At 33.9% G+C, this 16936-nt stretch overlaps 1 protein-coding gene across 1 annotated transcript in view; it reads right to left on the bottom strand.

The window, feature by feature from the left end:
- Positions 1-16936, bottom strand: part of LOC148949329 (retinoblastoma-binding protein 5 homolog) — a 327298-nt gene that overhangs the window by 73460 nt on the left and 236902 nt on the right. The window lies entirely within an intron of this gene.

Raw genomic sequence — 16936 nt, 5'->3', positions numbered from 1 at the left:
AGAAGGTAACTAGGATGTCAGGAGGAAGAAAATAGTTCACACGGTTAATCATAGCTACTTTTCTCAAAATTATTTCTATGATGTAAGAAATATGATTAGAGAACGACAAGCATGAGTCAATAAATACACCAAGAAACTTGGCAAACTCCACTTGTGGGAGGATGTCGGAGCAGTACTTGAGACCAAGAGCAGGTTGGATTACGTCTTTGTTGTAGGGGGTTCTGAATATTACTACTTGACTTTTTGTGCTATTAATGGTCATGTTCTTCGTAAGGCACCACGCTTGGACTCTGTTCAGAAGTAATTGGGCAGAGGTTATTGCCGTTGCTAAATTGGTGCCAGTGATGAAGAAGTTGCTGTAATCAGCAAATAGTAAAGGATACACTGAAGGGCCCAGGTCAATAACAAGATCATTGATATATAGGAGAAATAAAATCGGGCCTAGAACGGAGCCTTGTGGGACACCCCTTTGGACAGGTAAGGGTTGAGAGAATACTCCACCTAAGCTCACACTTTGTAGCCTTCCAGATAGATAAGAGTCAAACGAAGATAGGGGAACACCACGAATTCCATAACTGTTTAATTTATTTATTAAAATACTGTGATCGACCGTGTCAAAGACCTTAGAGAAATCCAAAAATAAGCCTAATACAGTTTTTAAAGGTCGAGTTGTGAGCGTATGAACTTTGTGGCGTCAATTAGAGCATGAGAAGTGGAAAATTTCGGCCGAAAGCCATATTGGTGAGGATAAATCAAGGAAACGGAGTGCTGGCTGCCAAATAGAAAGGGAGACAGACGTCTGAACATAATTCTCTCGAGCAATTTGGATATAACAGGAAGAATTGAGATTGGATGATAATTCAGTTGGACCTATCTTAGTTGGATCACCCTTTTTAAGAACTGGAATAACAATCGCTGACTTTAGTAAATCAGGGAAAACTCTGTGGGTTAAAGATAGGTTGGCAATATGCTTGATGGGCTCGTAAACAAAAGGAGACATGGTCTTCAGGAGATTATTCCTTGATCCAAGACAGTCAGGTTTAAAACTAATAGGGAGAGAACCGAGGATTTGAAGTACCTTGTTGCTATCAGTTGGGCAGAGAAACATGGATCTAGAATTGAAGCAAGACAGTACAGCCTGTAAGGAGGAACGGGAGTCAGTATGAGGAAAAATAATTATTAAATACGTCAGGTGCATGTAAAAGGTCAATGAATCTGCCATGTGTGTCTTTAAGGCGAATAGGTAAGACTGTAATTTTCTATTTGTTGAGAGTATAACATTAATTGTGGACCAAATCTTTTTCAGGTTTCCTTTGCAATTGAGACTTGTTTTATAATTTTAATTTTTCTTTGTTTCAAGTATGAGTTTATTGTATAAGTTTTTATAATTTTTGGAATTTGATGGGTCAATATTCCAGGCTACAGGTTAACTTATACAGGTCTTACAGGCTAACTTATATAATTTGTTATTACGATATGAGGAGACAATGAGGCTGTGTGACATCCAGGGGGATAGAGGGATAGTTTTCCGTTTAGGTTTACGAATAGGAAAAGTTGAATGGATAATCTCACTTAGCCGTTGCGCAAAACCATTTGTGGCAGAATTTACCTCTTGACAATTTAAAACATCGGACTAGTCAGTGGTTCTTGGGTAATCGATAAAATGGGTTGTATTTGTAGAGCTGAAATTTCTAGTAGGTGTTGGGATTAGACTCCGGTACCGCGTCGATGAGGGAAGACCGGTGGCGGCGGGGCCAAAACAGCGAACGGCCGCTGTGCCGCCAGTAAGGTGTCGGTGGCGTGCCGCCGGCGCGATCAATTTTGACCGCAAACATTAATGTTTTCATCAGTCTTTCTCAAATCACAGCTTAAATCTACAACAGATTTGAGCCTACTCATGGGTTCAAACTTTCACAAGTCGCTGGCTGGAAACTGGTTTTCTTCGTTATTCATCAAGAGAAGTAGAAATCTGGTAGAAACGAAATGGCTGGGGCGTTTCAGAACACTTGCATAATCCGAGTAGCTGAAGTATCTATTAGCTATTTATTCTTAACGTAAATAATTATCAAAATTAACAGATATTTTTTCATCGAGCATTACTGCATTAAAAACTTCAAATACCGTATCACAAAATTCGTCTGTTATCTGGGTAAAAACTTTGAAAATAACTTTGAACTTAGAAGCTTAATTGTTTCATAATGCCCTTTGCCTGTATCTGTTTTTTCACCTTTAAAACAGTTGAAATGGGCGACTTTGATATTGATTGTTTTTTTTTTGCTCTTTTGGATTCCTAAAAAGCATTCTTATATTAAAAATAGGTTTTTAATAACAATTTAAAAAAATGCATTTTAAAGGTTTTTTTGGCTTCTTTATAGAATATATGTCATGTTGGCTAAGGCTTAACTGCTGCTTTTTTATTGCTTTTGGCTACTCTCTTGGATATTATTCATTTTTTCTTTTGGGGATTCATTCCAAATTATAAACTTGTAAATACCTAATATCAGTTAAATTATAAACTGTATCTAAAAGGATTAAATTTATCTAATTGAGAAATGCCTGATGAACATTTCCAAATGATTACAAAAATTACCAAATTTAAGAAATTCGCAACAATAAGTCATCCCGGGTCAAAATACTCAGACTCCCCTGTCATCCCCACCCAGTCTCAAAGCTTCTGCTATTGTTATATCCATGAAAATCTCCTAAGAGTTTCATTTTTAAATAGATTTCAAGCGTAGTTATGGATATTTAGACTTTTTTGATTTTATTGAATTTCTTTAAAAAAGTGTTATAATATAACAAAAGTTAAATATGATATGTTTGTTCATATTTTTGGTAATCATTTGTTGGGGTGATCGAATTTTTTAAACCACTGTAGATACGGAAGAACCTTGCAACATCTAGTACCCTGAGGTCACAAGACTGTCAAAGACTCCTCTTTGAACCTCCCAAATTGAAAGCTTTTATTATGACCTGGCCTTTTAATGTAACTTGGGCACTGGACCAAGGGCGCCATTGCCACTCGAGCGCAGCGGTAGGTGGGGAGGTTGGTTTTGCTTTCGTCACACTATGTTGTTTTAGTGTTAATCTGCATGTCACTTATGAATGAATTTTTTCAAAGTAAACCCGTTTCATAAATAAGAAAAAAAAACGGGTCGGACGCAAATGTCCCTTTCCCTTTGGACGATAAAACTATACAGGTGCTGTATCAAGTATAACTCATTAAAATCTTGTTAATCTTTTTCAACTTTTCAAATTTTTGTCATCCCTTATTTAAATAAAAAAAATTAATGTACTATAAGTTAATTATACTCACTCCCTATACCCCCCCCCCCCCCTGGATACCATCTTGATAGGATACCGTCTTTGCTTTAAATAAAAAAAAAAAACTTATTGGCATCCCTGCTTTAAAAAAATAAAATAAAATCGAGGTATTATCCTTTAAATATGATAGCTCACTACCCCCCCCCCTCTGGATACCACCTTGATAGTATGCTGTCTCAGCTTTACATTAGAAAAATAATTTACGTAATAATTAACTAGGTCACTATTGTTCAAACAAACATATAAAATAAAGATAAACAGCTTATCTTTAATTGAAAAAAAAATATAGGGTATTATTAAAGTTGTACAAATAATACAAAAAATATGTAGAAATTATTCAGATATACCTCAAATTATTTTAAAACTGAGTCATAGATTCGCCGCTGCATTCAATAAGATCCAAAGAATCTAATTAAAAGGGAGCACACGTAAAAGCCAAATTAGGCCAGTAGCCTATGAGAAATCGCAAAATACCCAAGACAATGAACAAGTCCCAATGGGGGGCCCTGGGTCTATCGAAATATTTCAATGGTTTCCCAGGGAATTTAATATCATTTTCTTCTGTCTCCACTTTAAATGAAAAAACTAATTATCTTTTTGGCATCCCTCCTTTCAATGAAAAAAATGAGTTATTATCATTTAAAAATGATAGCCCCCTAAACCCCCACACCCCTATAGGCAATAATTTACAATTTATTTATGAAGCTTTTTTTTGGGTTAAATTCCGTTTAAATATTTAATTACCAATACGGTTCAATATCGTATTATATTTCTTATTTTTTTCTAAATAAAATGTTGTTTTTTTTTGGGGGGGGGGGGGAAATTAGTTAAGTAATAACAATATATTTTATATAATGCGTTAGAAATTTTATTATTAAAAATTAATAAAATATTATATAAAAAAATCAAAAGAAAAAAAAATTCTGCAAACTTATAATTCAGCTGTAGAAACAACCTGTCGGCTATCAATTTCAAAATCCAACTGAACGCTGAAAAATTATTGACTACGAATGATGTAAGAAATAGCGCTTGGGAAACTGCATTCGAAATTATTTAAAGTCATTTCATAAAGACGATCCTTTTTTTTGTCAACATATGAAGAACTGTGTATATTGCAATATTTGCATTTGCATATTGCATCTGTCTGGTTTTTATGCAAAGTAACAAAAGAGACGAACATTAACGAACAAGAGAATAGTGAAGTATTATGTTATGCAAAGTAATATTTGGCTGGGAAAATCACTGGTGATAACTCGCTAGGATTGGCACCATAATTGCATGGTTTTCTGGGATATTGGGAACCAAATTTTTTTTCGGGGTGACACATTGATTTTTGGGGAAACACCCGACAATTCGGGGATACTACAACCCTTGCTTGATTTCTAATCAGGAAAATCGAAATACTAAACCACATGAGAAGGAAAAGCTCCGACTTTGCGGTTGACGCAATAAAGAATTGCCGTAAAATTAATTTAACGTCGACCGAACGCCGCCACCTCTGGTGGTGGCGGCGCGCCGGCGGCATTGCGTCACTTCGGTGGCGGTTGACCGGGCCTCTTGTCGGCGGCGTTCGGTCGATCTGCCGGCGTGGTGCCGGGGTCTAGTTGGGATATTAATTTTAGAGCGTAGAGGTAGTGGTTGCGAAGGTAGTGACAAGTAAATAGGAAAGTGGTTTAACAGATCCGAAAACTTTATATCTGAGGACAGGCCATTTCCCAGGGAAGTAGATACAAAAATGTTATCAATTAATGTTGAACTTGATCTCACAGGATCAACTCTAATAGTGAAAAAATTGTGGATAGAAGACCACCCGTGGTCACTGATTCAAAAAAAGTGTCAGATTCAATATTTTTACCAACATTGAGTAGGTTACAATTAAAGTCCCCAAGAGCTATTGCCTTTTATGGGGTAGATTAATAAAACTAGAGAAATCATCAAATAGATTACAAAACTATGAGGTCAGAAATGGAGAAGGTTTATAAAACAAGGAGAGTCTATAGGAAATTCGGCCGATAACTGTGTTAACAATTATTGAATAAATACATCTGAGATTTATTTGTGTAGAGAAAGTTGATTCGGACTCTGATAGCCTGGTAAATTTACATTCGAACGGATGTAAAGTGAGTTACCCCCAGAACACTTAGTCAATCTCCTGCACATATGGATTATTTGGTAACCAGGGAGTGGAAAATCACTAGTGTCATCATTATCCGAGGGCCATGTCTCTGTTAATCCTATAACGTCAAAAGGGCAGACACCATTGAACGAAATTAAATCTTTAAACTTGAGCCACTTTTCCTGGATGCTTTTGATGTTGAAACAAAGAACATTAAGGGAATTATTATTTACTAGTTTTGGCTTCACATTGGTAACAAAATCGAGAATATAAAGGTATTTACAATTAGCATAAGCTAAGGTACCGTCGGGGCTGCTTGTAGGGTTGGCGTGGTGGTTACTTTCTGTATCGGAATAATTAAAAGCAATGTTATTAGAAAGGGTTATAATACTATAAATGATAACTTTCGCTGTTTCGGACCTTTTCCAGCCTTGAAAAGTTATCTTCTTCGCTTCAGTCTTAATTTTTTCCGTACCTCCCTCAACATTTCCATCATCACCTCATCCATCTTCTTACAAGCATAAAACTGATGAGCGCAATAGCCAAAATGCTTCACTTTTTCTAAGCTAAAATCCTTTTACTTAGGGAAACGAGACAAATTTATCATTTAACACTTCTAACATCTTGACGTTTCAATATGTACTGACTCCTACTAGGTTGTAATGGAATCGGGTGCACAATGACACACACAAATCAAACCCCTGAGTCATGTGATCCTCAAGTCAGATGATCAACCTGTAACCAGTTCGGACAACGGTAAAAATTAGTTTTATGGAAGTATTGTCAAGATTGACATGGCCGCATTTCTGAGTATTGTGGACGTTATAGTTTAAAGAGTGTGATAAATAATTGCATCTCGGATGTGACTTAATTCCGGGGATAATTGCGGTCAGTTTGGGCGATGGTAAGTGTCAGTTTTATGGCAATAGGATTGACGCCATAGCATTTCTTACAATGCACATTTTTTAGTGTGATACTGCAAGTCAGCAGTTTTAAACTGCTTATTAAATTTTTAAATTGAATTAGATTCTTTATTAAAGGTTCTTTAAGATTATTTAAGATTATTATTTAATTATTATTATTTATTATTATTTAATTAACTCATATTATTATTTAATTAAGGTTTATTTAAGATTCTTCTTTTTTTTAGATTTTTCTAAATTAATTACTTAGATTATTAAAAATTTTAACAGGTTGTGGTACGACAAAATGTTCTTTGATCATAGATTTTTGCTCTTGTTTATTTTCTTCTTCTTTTTTACTCTACCTTTATGCTCTTTTTGTATACATCGGTTATAAATAAGTTCATTAATGTTAAGCTAAAAAATTCACATAATTCTAATGTCTTAGAACCTGAAAACTGAATGTGTCTTCTTAAAATTATTTTGAAAAGTGACTAGTATAGCAACCACAGCTTAGGACAATAAAGGTTTATTAAAAAGCGGGAATCAGATAGGAAATATAGATTCATGTAATTAGATTTGGTATTCAATGATCTTTCCAAATATAATAACCACTCCTGATTCAATTAGATCCCAAAAAACTGTATCGAATTTCTGTCTTTTCTTGGTGGCAGTGCGGAGGGACCAAGGTAAATCCCAAGGAAGAGTCCAAAGGATAATAAATAAATTTTTTTTTAATTTCGTGTTAAATGCGTTTGATACCCCCCCCCCTCCAAGTTTTTTCAGTTGTTCAGTATAAAAAAAAAGATATAAAATTAGCTTTAAAAAAGAAATCACACGTATCCAATAGTATTCATTCTTTTTACAAGCCCAACAAAAAATTCGTTTGGTAAATGTCATTTGATAATTTGGGTGAGAAACCCATAGAAATCTAGTAAATTTAGGATTCTTGAAAGGGAGGGGAGCTGATGGGTCACAAAGCCCCTGCCCTTGCATATGGTTTTGATACATGCCCCAGCATACGTCCCAGCGACATCCCTTTGAATTTTGAATTGGGAGGAAGAGGGCAAAAACAAATTTCTCCGGTACTGATAAAAAAAAGTAAAGCTACGTTTTTTTTCTTTATTTATGGCTGTATTTGACAGGCTCTGTTACTAGTTTATTTAGTTTAATTTTGTTTTAGCTAATTAAGCTAGTTAATTAGTTTATTTAGGTTCTCTCTGAAATATCGGGTTATTGCAATGCATTATATTTTTTTTTGAAAACTGAGAAAATGCACGTGTTTTTGTGTTGCCTTTGCAGCGGGTCACTGCAGACGCTGCAAACCCTTGTAACATTGTGATAGGCTGTATGAGGACAAAAGGAAAAATCGCTTAGGTTAGCGACCAGATTGAAGCAGTGTAGTACCAACCGACAAAGTTTTAAGCATTTTATGTGATGGGTGGTGAAGTTCTCGGTGCAGTGAGTTGACAGTTGTGCGGACGCTCAGGTGTGGCTTGATGAGGGATAGACCCAGACTAATCAAACTCTGTCTTGCTGTGTATCATTTCTATATGTGTATCATTTCTTCGCTTTCTATTAGTGTTGAGAGTATACCAGTACTCAGAGGCCATCGCTGAACTCAACGTATTCAGGCGTAAAGAAAATCTCTGAGATCTCCTTACTTGATGTAGAATGTTGAAGGCACCATTTGCCTGTCCTATTCTTGTAATGAATGCCTCTCACCTACAGCTATTCTGGTGAGTACTTCTCACACTATCAAGCTGTGTTCTTGATGATACTTCCTATGTATTTGAACTGGATAATCTTTTCAACATCTTGGTTGCCACATTTATAGACAGAGGAGAGTCACTTGTTGCCATCCGTTTGGTTTTCTTAGCATTCACACTTGGGATAAGATGATTTGCTTTTACAGTGACCTCGTCTAGTAATTCTTGAAGCCGCTTTTTCTTGACTTTTCTTGACTTAAACACTGCCATGTCTTCTGCAGAGTCGATATCATTGACCTGGACTTCGGCTTAATCTGATGCTTCTTGTCTCTGTGTTCCGCAAAATGTAATTAAACAATATCACAAAAAGTAATGGTAGTAGAACACACCCCTGTTTTACTCCTGACAAAATGCGGAAGAAACGAGTTTTGGTCTGTAGTGTCTTTATGTCACATTAGCTGCCCTCATACATGGCGGTAGTAATCGTCATTATTTTCTCAGGGGTTCCATAATGGATGAGAATCTTCCATAGGCTTTCATGATCTACAGAATAGAATGCCTTCTTGAAGTCAACAAAGATCATATAGATATTCGAACGCCAATCTATGCTTTCTTCAGCTTGAAGTCTAATCGAAAATATAAGGTCCGCACATGAGCGATTTGGCTGGAAGCCATACTGTTTGTCTCGGAGGTGTCGATAAAGTTGTTTTCAGATCCTCTGTAGGATAGTGTGTAAAAGCATCTTCCCGGGTATTGACAGTAAACTCATACCCCGCCAGTTACCTGGCCGCCAGTTACCTGGCTCGGTGGCGTCTCCTTTTTTGAATATCCTAATAAGTGTGTTGCTAGTAGGATGGTACTTTGGTTGTTGTTCAAATCCGATGCCTTTATCATCTCTGCAGACATGCGGTCCAGTCCCGGTGATTTTCTATTTTTCAGTTTCTTTGCTGCTTCTTGTATCTCACTGGTAGAAGGTGGATTCGTTCTGATTTTCTGGGGACAACCGTCGAACTGGACTTTACCACACATCTTTGACGGTTTATTGGTTGTTTACTTTATCCCCCCCCCTGCTGAAATAAATCAATACGTGTTTCTCTATTTATTTTTCATTGCCATTGTTAGATGTCACCTTTAATACAAAAAAAACGTTATGTTGTTGTCTTGTATGTATGTAAATTTATAGTAACTCCTGGCTAAATTAGTTAAAATAATATGTTTTTTATTAAAAATTTACATTATTTTTTTGTTAGTTTTTTTTTTTTAAGAATAATAAAAAAAATATTAATATGGAACTAAAAGCTATGAAAAACACAATTGCTTAGTATAATTATTACGAATAGGAAAAATGGAATATAATCTTTATCCGATAAAAAATGCAAGGTAACTTATTCTATGTTTGATCTTTTTCCTTTTTCTTACCATATTTTCCATTATTTCTCGGCCTTTTAACCTCCCAATTTTTATTTATTTTTTCACTTCCTTGATTTTTTTTTATTTCTGAAGGGGAAATAATGAGGTTAAAATATATCCAAGCATTGAAAGGTAACTTGTCTTTTGTTTTTAATTTTTTTTTTCTTTTTTTAATATATTTGCCAATATTTTTTAACTTCTCTATCTCCCAACCATTATTTTATTTATTTCAATGCCTTTATTATTTCTGAAGAGTAAATAATTAGGTTAAAATATAGTCAAGTATTGCAAGGTACCTTTTATTTTATGTTTGATATTTTTCTTCTTTTTTTACCATATTTTCCATTATTTCCGAAGCTCTCAAGCTCCCAACCATTATTTCTATACTTCCATTATTCCACAAGGAAAAATAACGAGATTCAACTATAGCTAAGCATTGCAAGGTACTTTTATTTTATTTTCGTGTTTTTACTATATTTCCCATTGTTTTCCAACCCCTCGGCCTCCCAACTGTTATATCTATACTCCCATTATTTTCCAGTGGGCAGTAATAAGGATAACATTTAGCCAAGCATTTCAAGGTACCTTTTATTTTGAACAACTGAAAGCCATAAACCTTAAATTTGATTACCATAAGCCGTAATTTGGTTTAAAACTTTAATCATAAACCTTGAGCAACGGAACTGGAGTTTCTGGCGTTTTTGAACAACTTAAAATCATAAACCGTTCTTTATTACAATAGCAATAAAATCCAGAACTTTAAATATTTTTCTGTTGGCGGGAAGCAAAGCTCGTATGCTTAAAAAACTTTAAATAAAAACTTTATCGCATGCTGACCAATGGTCGGCGTTGTGCAGGTGCCGATGTCCTGATTCACTGCTTTCGGCCGAAGTGCAATGGACGGATGTGGGTAAATCATCCGACACTTCCTGTGTTTTTCTCCCAGATTTCTCCAGGTGCCTATTTGGGGCTGGGTCCAACGAGAAAAAATAATTCATTATATTACTGAAACAAACACAACTATATTTGCCTGTATTTTTTATTATTAACTAAAAAAACTTTCCGAAAAATAATCTTTTCAAAGAAAAGTAAAGGCCATTAACTTAAGCTCAGCAGGTACAAATACCTGTTAAAATTCAAGCTCAAACGACCAGAAATTACTATTCAAGAATAAATTAAACCCAAAATTAACAGAAATAAAATAAACAATCATGGCAAAAATATACAACAAGTAATAATATAAATGAATAGATAGATCTTAAAGCGAATAATGATTGAAGATTGAATATAAATCAAGCTTAAAACGAAAAAAAAATATTTTGCTATTGATGTATAAATGAAACTTAAAACGAACAGAAATTAAATAAACAATCAATGCAAACAAATATGCATTAGATATTAATGTAAATGAATAAATAAATCTTAAAACGAGTGAAACTTTAATTGAATATGCAAATCAAGCTTGAAACGAACAAAAATCACTACAGACAAGAGTTTGGGTATCGCCTCCTTCTCTCACTGTAAAAGTCTAACATCTACGGCGCTACATTGACTTGCCACTATATACCATTGACTTGCCACTCAACATATCGCCAGCACATGTTCGTTTGAGACAATACTAATTATCAGGCTACAGTGGGCAGGGTGTGAAGCAAAACCATAACAATATAATATAACATTACATAACAATACCAATTATCAGGCTACAGTGGGAAGGGAGATCAGAAAGACCATAACAATATAATAAAAAAAAAAACAATAAAAATGTGACATAACAATAACAATAACAAATATCAGGCTACAGTGGGAAGGGAGTGCAGAAAGACCATAACAATAACAATATAATATAACATCTAACACAAAATAAAATAACAATACCAATACCTATTATCAGGCTACAGTAGTCATGGTGTGTATCAATAAAATAGCAATATAAGATTACATAACAATACCAATTATCAGGCTACAGTGGGAAGGGAGTGCAGAAAGACAATAACAATATAAAATAACATATAACATTACATAACAATACAAATTATCAGGCTACAGTGGGAACAGAATGCAGAAAGACAAGATAAATAACAATATAATCTAAAATAAAAATAAAAATATAACATAACAATAACAATACAAATTATCAGGCTACAGTGGGCAGGGAGTGCAGAAAGACCATTACACTATAACATAACAATATAATATAAAATATAACATTACATAACAATACCAATAACAATATAACATAACAATAACAATACCAATTATCAGGCTACAGTGGGCAGGGAATGCAGAAAGACTATAACAATATAACAATAAAAATATAATATAACTTAACATAACAATGTAACATAACAATAACAATGCCAATTATCAGTCTTCCTTGGGCAGGGAGTACAGAAAGACAATACCTAAACATCCGTGATTCAGCGGCATCTATCAACCTAGTAAGAGATAACAATATAACATAACAATAATAATACCAATTATCAGGCTACAGTGGGCAGGGAGTGCAGAAAGACCATACCCAAACAATCAAAAAATTATAAATACAAGACACCATCCTACACCAAAATAAATTTTTAATTTTTAAAGCTCTTAAGGACACGATCAGCCGTATTCTGTATCTTTTGAAGTGGAATGATATTATTAGACTGAAGTGTATTTAGGTAATCAATTCCGCATAATCAAAATGAGATTGTTCTAAAGTAAAATTAAGTGACTTAAGTGCGGAGTAAGGAACTAAATGTTTTAGCCGGTTCATAATACCAACGCCTCGTTATGCTTAGGCACGAACAACATTTATGTGATATATGATTATTTGAAATTACATTATGTGATCCTTCCATGAAAGATTCTCGTCGATAACCACACCTAGATAACGAATACCAGGCTCTTTCAATAGACGATAAACCATCTTCAAGCATGTTAGTCAGTTGACGCAAATGTTAGTCAGTTGTGGAAACCTGCACCCAACTCTACAAAGAATAATAAGTTTAGTTTTTTCTTATTAAGTACTAGTTTATTTGCATCAATCCATTTCGAAATACGACTGTATGCTTGGGAAATCTTTATTTGAAACTCATTTAAAGATTTACCACACGCAGAAGCAGTTGTAAAATTCATAATTCGGATTAAACCATTAAGCATAAATCGTAAGTAAAGGAATTGGAGCTCTTTGCATATTTTTTCAATATCTAATTTTGAACAACTGAAAGCCATAAGCTGTAAATTTGGGTTAAATCACGAACTCTAAGTCGTAAGCATTGGGGACCTTGACATATTTTTTTAATATCAAATTTTGAATGACCATAAACTATGAATTTTGATTAAGCCATTTACTGTAAACCAAAAACTATAAACCGTAAAGTTCCCATAACATTTATTTTAAGCCACTAAGTGCAGACCAGAAATTAAAAATTAAGTTCCCATAAAAATTTTTTCAGCCATTAACTTTAAACCAAAAGCTATAAACGACAAAGTTCCCGAAAAATTTTATTTCAGCCATTAACTGTAAACCTAAAATTATAAACTGTAAAGTTCACATAAAATATTGTTTAAGCAATTATCTCTAGACAAAAAATTATAAACCAGAAAGCTCCCATAATATTTTGCTTAAGTCATTAACTGTAAAGCAAAAACTAAACCGTAAAGATTCCATAAAATTTTGCTGAAGCCATTCATCGTAACCCAAAACTATAAACCTTAAAATTCGCCTAAAATTTGTTTAAGCCGTTAACTAAACCTATAACTATAAACCTTAAAGCTCCCATAAAATTTTTTTTAATCCATTAACTGTAAACCAAAAACTATAAACCGTAAATTTTCCACAAAAATTTGTTCAAGCCATTCACTGTAAACCTAAGACAATAAACCGTAAAGTTTCCATAAAGTTTTGTTTAAGCCATTAACTGTAAACCAAAAACTATAAACCGTAAAGTTTCCATAAAATTTTGTTTAAGCCATTAACTGTAAACCAAAAACTATAAACCGTAAAGTTTCCATAAAATTTTTGTTTAAGCCATTAAGTGTAAAACGAAAACTAAACTGCAAAGTTCCCATAAAATTTTGTTTGAGCCATTAACTATAAACCAAAAACTATAGACCCTAAATTTTCCGTAAATTTTTTTTTAAGCAATTAAATTTAAATCAAAAGCTAAACAGTAAAGTTTCCATAAAATTGTTGTTTAAGCCATTAACTGTAAAACAAAAACTATACCGTAAAGTTCCCATAAAATTTAAGCTCCCATAAAATTTTGTCTAAACCATTAACTATAAACCGTAAAGTTTCCATAAAAAAAATTTTAAGCCATTAACTGTAAACCAGAAACTAAACCGTAAAGTTCTCATAAAATTTTGCGTAAGCAATTAAAAGTAAATTAAAAACTTTAAAGTTCCTATAAAATTTGGTCCTAATTAAATGGAAGCAAAGTATTGTTTAACTAAGCTTGTTGTTCAAATCAAATTTTCAATCAACGTATTTGATTGCTAGGCTTTGAAAGATATAACTGCAAATCTGCAAATGGTCTTACCTGCAAATGAAATTACAATATTTATTCCCCTGCTTGCATCGTGTCACTTTTCTGCAATCATTTTGAATAAAGGCTTGTTCAGAAGCTAAATGAAATCCCATTTATTTAGGGTTGGCAATAAAAACAATCCAGATGTCAAATCGATTAAATCCATAGTAAAAATGTACTTACCTTGCACTTAAGCATACTATCCAAACCATATCACTTGAAAAAACTCTCAAATTGCTTCATGATTTCTCGTAGCTAATTTAGCCGATCAAAAACGGCAATATGTTCTATTTTTAGGTTTCTTCTCGTATCTACTGTCATTTTCAAAATGTGTGCTCTTTTTGGTTTTACTCTGCTGTCTATTGTCTTTTTCAAAATCTGTGCTCTTTTTAGTTTCCCTCTTCTATATACTGTCTTTTTCAAAATGTGTGCTCTTTTTGGTTTCCCTCTACTCTACTCTCATTTTCAAATTGAGTTAACTTTTTGGTTTCACTCGACTCTCTACTGTCAATTTAAAAGTGCTTGCTCTATTTAGTTTAGCTCTTCTATATACCGTCTGTCTCAAAATGTGTGCTCTTTTTAGTTTCCCTCTACTCTCGACTGTCATTTTCAAAGTGCGTGCCCTTTTTTGTTTCCCACTCAAATCTACTGTCATTATCAAATTGCATTCTCTTTTTATTTTAAATCTTCTATATAATGTCTGTCTCAAAATCTGTGATATTTTTAGTGTCACTATACTCTCTACTGTCATTTTCATAGTGCGTGACCTTTTTTGTTTCACTCTACTCTCTCCTCTCATTTTAAAATTTCTTGCTCTTTTTAGTTTCCGTCTACTAAATCCTGTCTTTATCAAAATGTGTGCTTTTTTTAGTGTCACTCTACTCTCTACTGTCATATTAAAAGAGATTGCTCTTTTTTGTTTCCCTCTTCTATATACTGTCTTTCTCAAAATGTGTGCTCTTTTTATTTTCACTCCACTCTCTACTGACATTTTCACAGTTCTTGCTCTTTTTAGTTAACCTCTACTAACTCTCTACTGTCATTTTCATTGTGCGTGCTCTTTTTAGTTTTAGTTTCTCAAAATGTGTGCTCTTTTTAGTTTCCCTCAACTCTCTACTGTCATTTTCAAAGTGCATGCTCATTTTGGTTTCCCTCTACTCTCTACTGTCATTTTCAAAGTGCTTGCTCTTTTTTGTTTCCCTCTTCTATATATTGTATGACTCAAAATTTGTGCTCTTTTTAGTGTCCCTCTCGTCTCTACTGTCATTTTCATAGTGAGTGCTCTTTTTGGTTTCCCTCGTACCTATAATGTCTTTATCAATATGTGTGCTCTTTTTAGTTTCCCTACCCTCTCGACTGACATTGTCAAAATGCGTGCTCTTTTTGGTTTCCCTCTAATCTATTCTGTAATTATAAAAAAGCGTGCTCTTTTTCGTTTCCCTCTTCTATGTACTGTCTGTCTCAAATTGTGTGCTCTGTTTTGTTTCCCTCTAGTCTCTACTGTCATTTTAAAATTTAGTGCTCTTTTTTGTGTCACTGTTCTCTTTACTGTATTTATCAAATTGTTTTATATATTTAGTGTCACTCATCTCTACAGTCAATTTAAAATTGAGTTACCTGTTTTGTTTCCCTTACTCTCTAATGTCATTTTCAAATTTATTGCTATTTTTGGTGTCACTCTTCTATCGACAGTCTGTCTAAAAATGTTTGCTGTTTTTTGTGTCCCTCTACTCTCTACTGTCATTTTCAAATTTCTTTGTCTTTTTAGTTTCACTCTTCTATATAATGTATTTATCAAAATTTGTGATATTTTTAGTTTCCATCGACTATCTAATGTCATTTTAAAAGTTCATTCTCTTTATAGTTTAACTCTAATTAATATAAAATGTAATTTTAAAAGTGCTTTCTCTTTTTAGTTTCACTCTTCTTTATTATGTCTTTCTCAAAATGTATGCTCTTTTTAGGTTCCCTCCACTCTCTACTGTCATTTTCAAAGTGCATGCTCTTTTTGGTTTCCCTCTACTTCTCTTTCAAATTTGTGGTCAAAATAGATGTTTTTTTTAGTTTCCCTCTTATGTAGTTTGTGGATTTTACAAACCTTCATTCTGAACTTATCATCTGTGCCAGCGTTTTAATTATTCTGGTTGTACCTAAAAATTGATGGCCCTCTTGCCAGGTACGTAAATATGATTTTTTTTGGTGGGGGGGGGGGGTAATAATTTAATAAAAAATATTTGATAAATTGAACAAAAGTGCCAAGCCTATCTGGCAAACTTGAAATGTCAGAGGCAGTTCCCCTCGCCCTTCGTGGGGGGCTTGGGTCGGTCTTAAGTGTTTGAAGCTTTCTAGGTTTTTCTATAATCCAAGTTAAAAGACTCTGAACCAGCTCAGAAGAACTAGAATGGGGAAAATGTGAATATGTCATCTTAAATTAGAGGTGAAAAAAAAAATCGATTTTTCACGTTCGGAAACCCATTTTTATGTACAAATGACTTCGAACGATGCTTCCCGAAAACTGGCAAAGAGGAACTGTGAATATTTTATTAGAGTAAATCTGAGCTCAGGGCCGGAGGGGGGGGGTGCGCAGAGACTCCCGCCCGAAAATTCTTTTATAATTACGTATAAAATTCTGTGAACCAGTCCAGAAGAACAAGACAAGGGAAACATGTGTCATTTTTAAATAAAGTTAAAAAAAAAAATCTATTTTTCACGTTCGGAAATTCTTTTTGATGTACAAATGACTTCGGAAGAAGCTATCCAAGGACTGTTAAAGAGGACCTGTGACTAATGTATATGATAAAATAATATATATTGAAACGCCCCATTTTAAATACGAGAGCATAGTCGTAGCATATTGTCCATGTTCTATCACATAAGATAACTCCAAAAAAATAAGTATCTTTCACTAACTGATTTATGCGTTAATATAGAAAAGGGCAATATGACTTCTGGCGGGTTTCA

The sequence above is a fragment of the Artemia sp. Qi Xiang Cuo genome, chromosome 8 (genome assembly GCF_049724085.1).
Source record: "Artemia sp. Qi Xiang Cuo chromosome 8, ASM4972408v1, whole genome shotgun sequence".
In the NCBI taxonomy this organism is placed as follows: domain Eukaryota; kingdom Metazoa; phylum Arthropoda; class Branchiopoda; order Anostraca; family Artemiidae; genus Artemia; species Artemia sp. Qi Xiang Cuo.
This window is presented reverse-complemented; position numbering and strand designations above follow the sequence as displayed.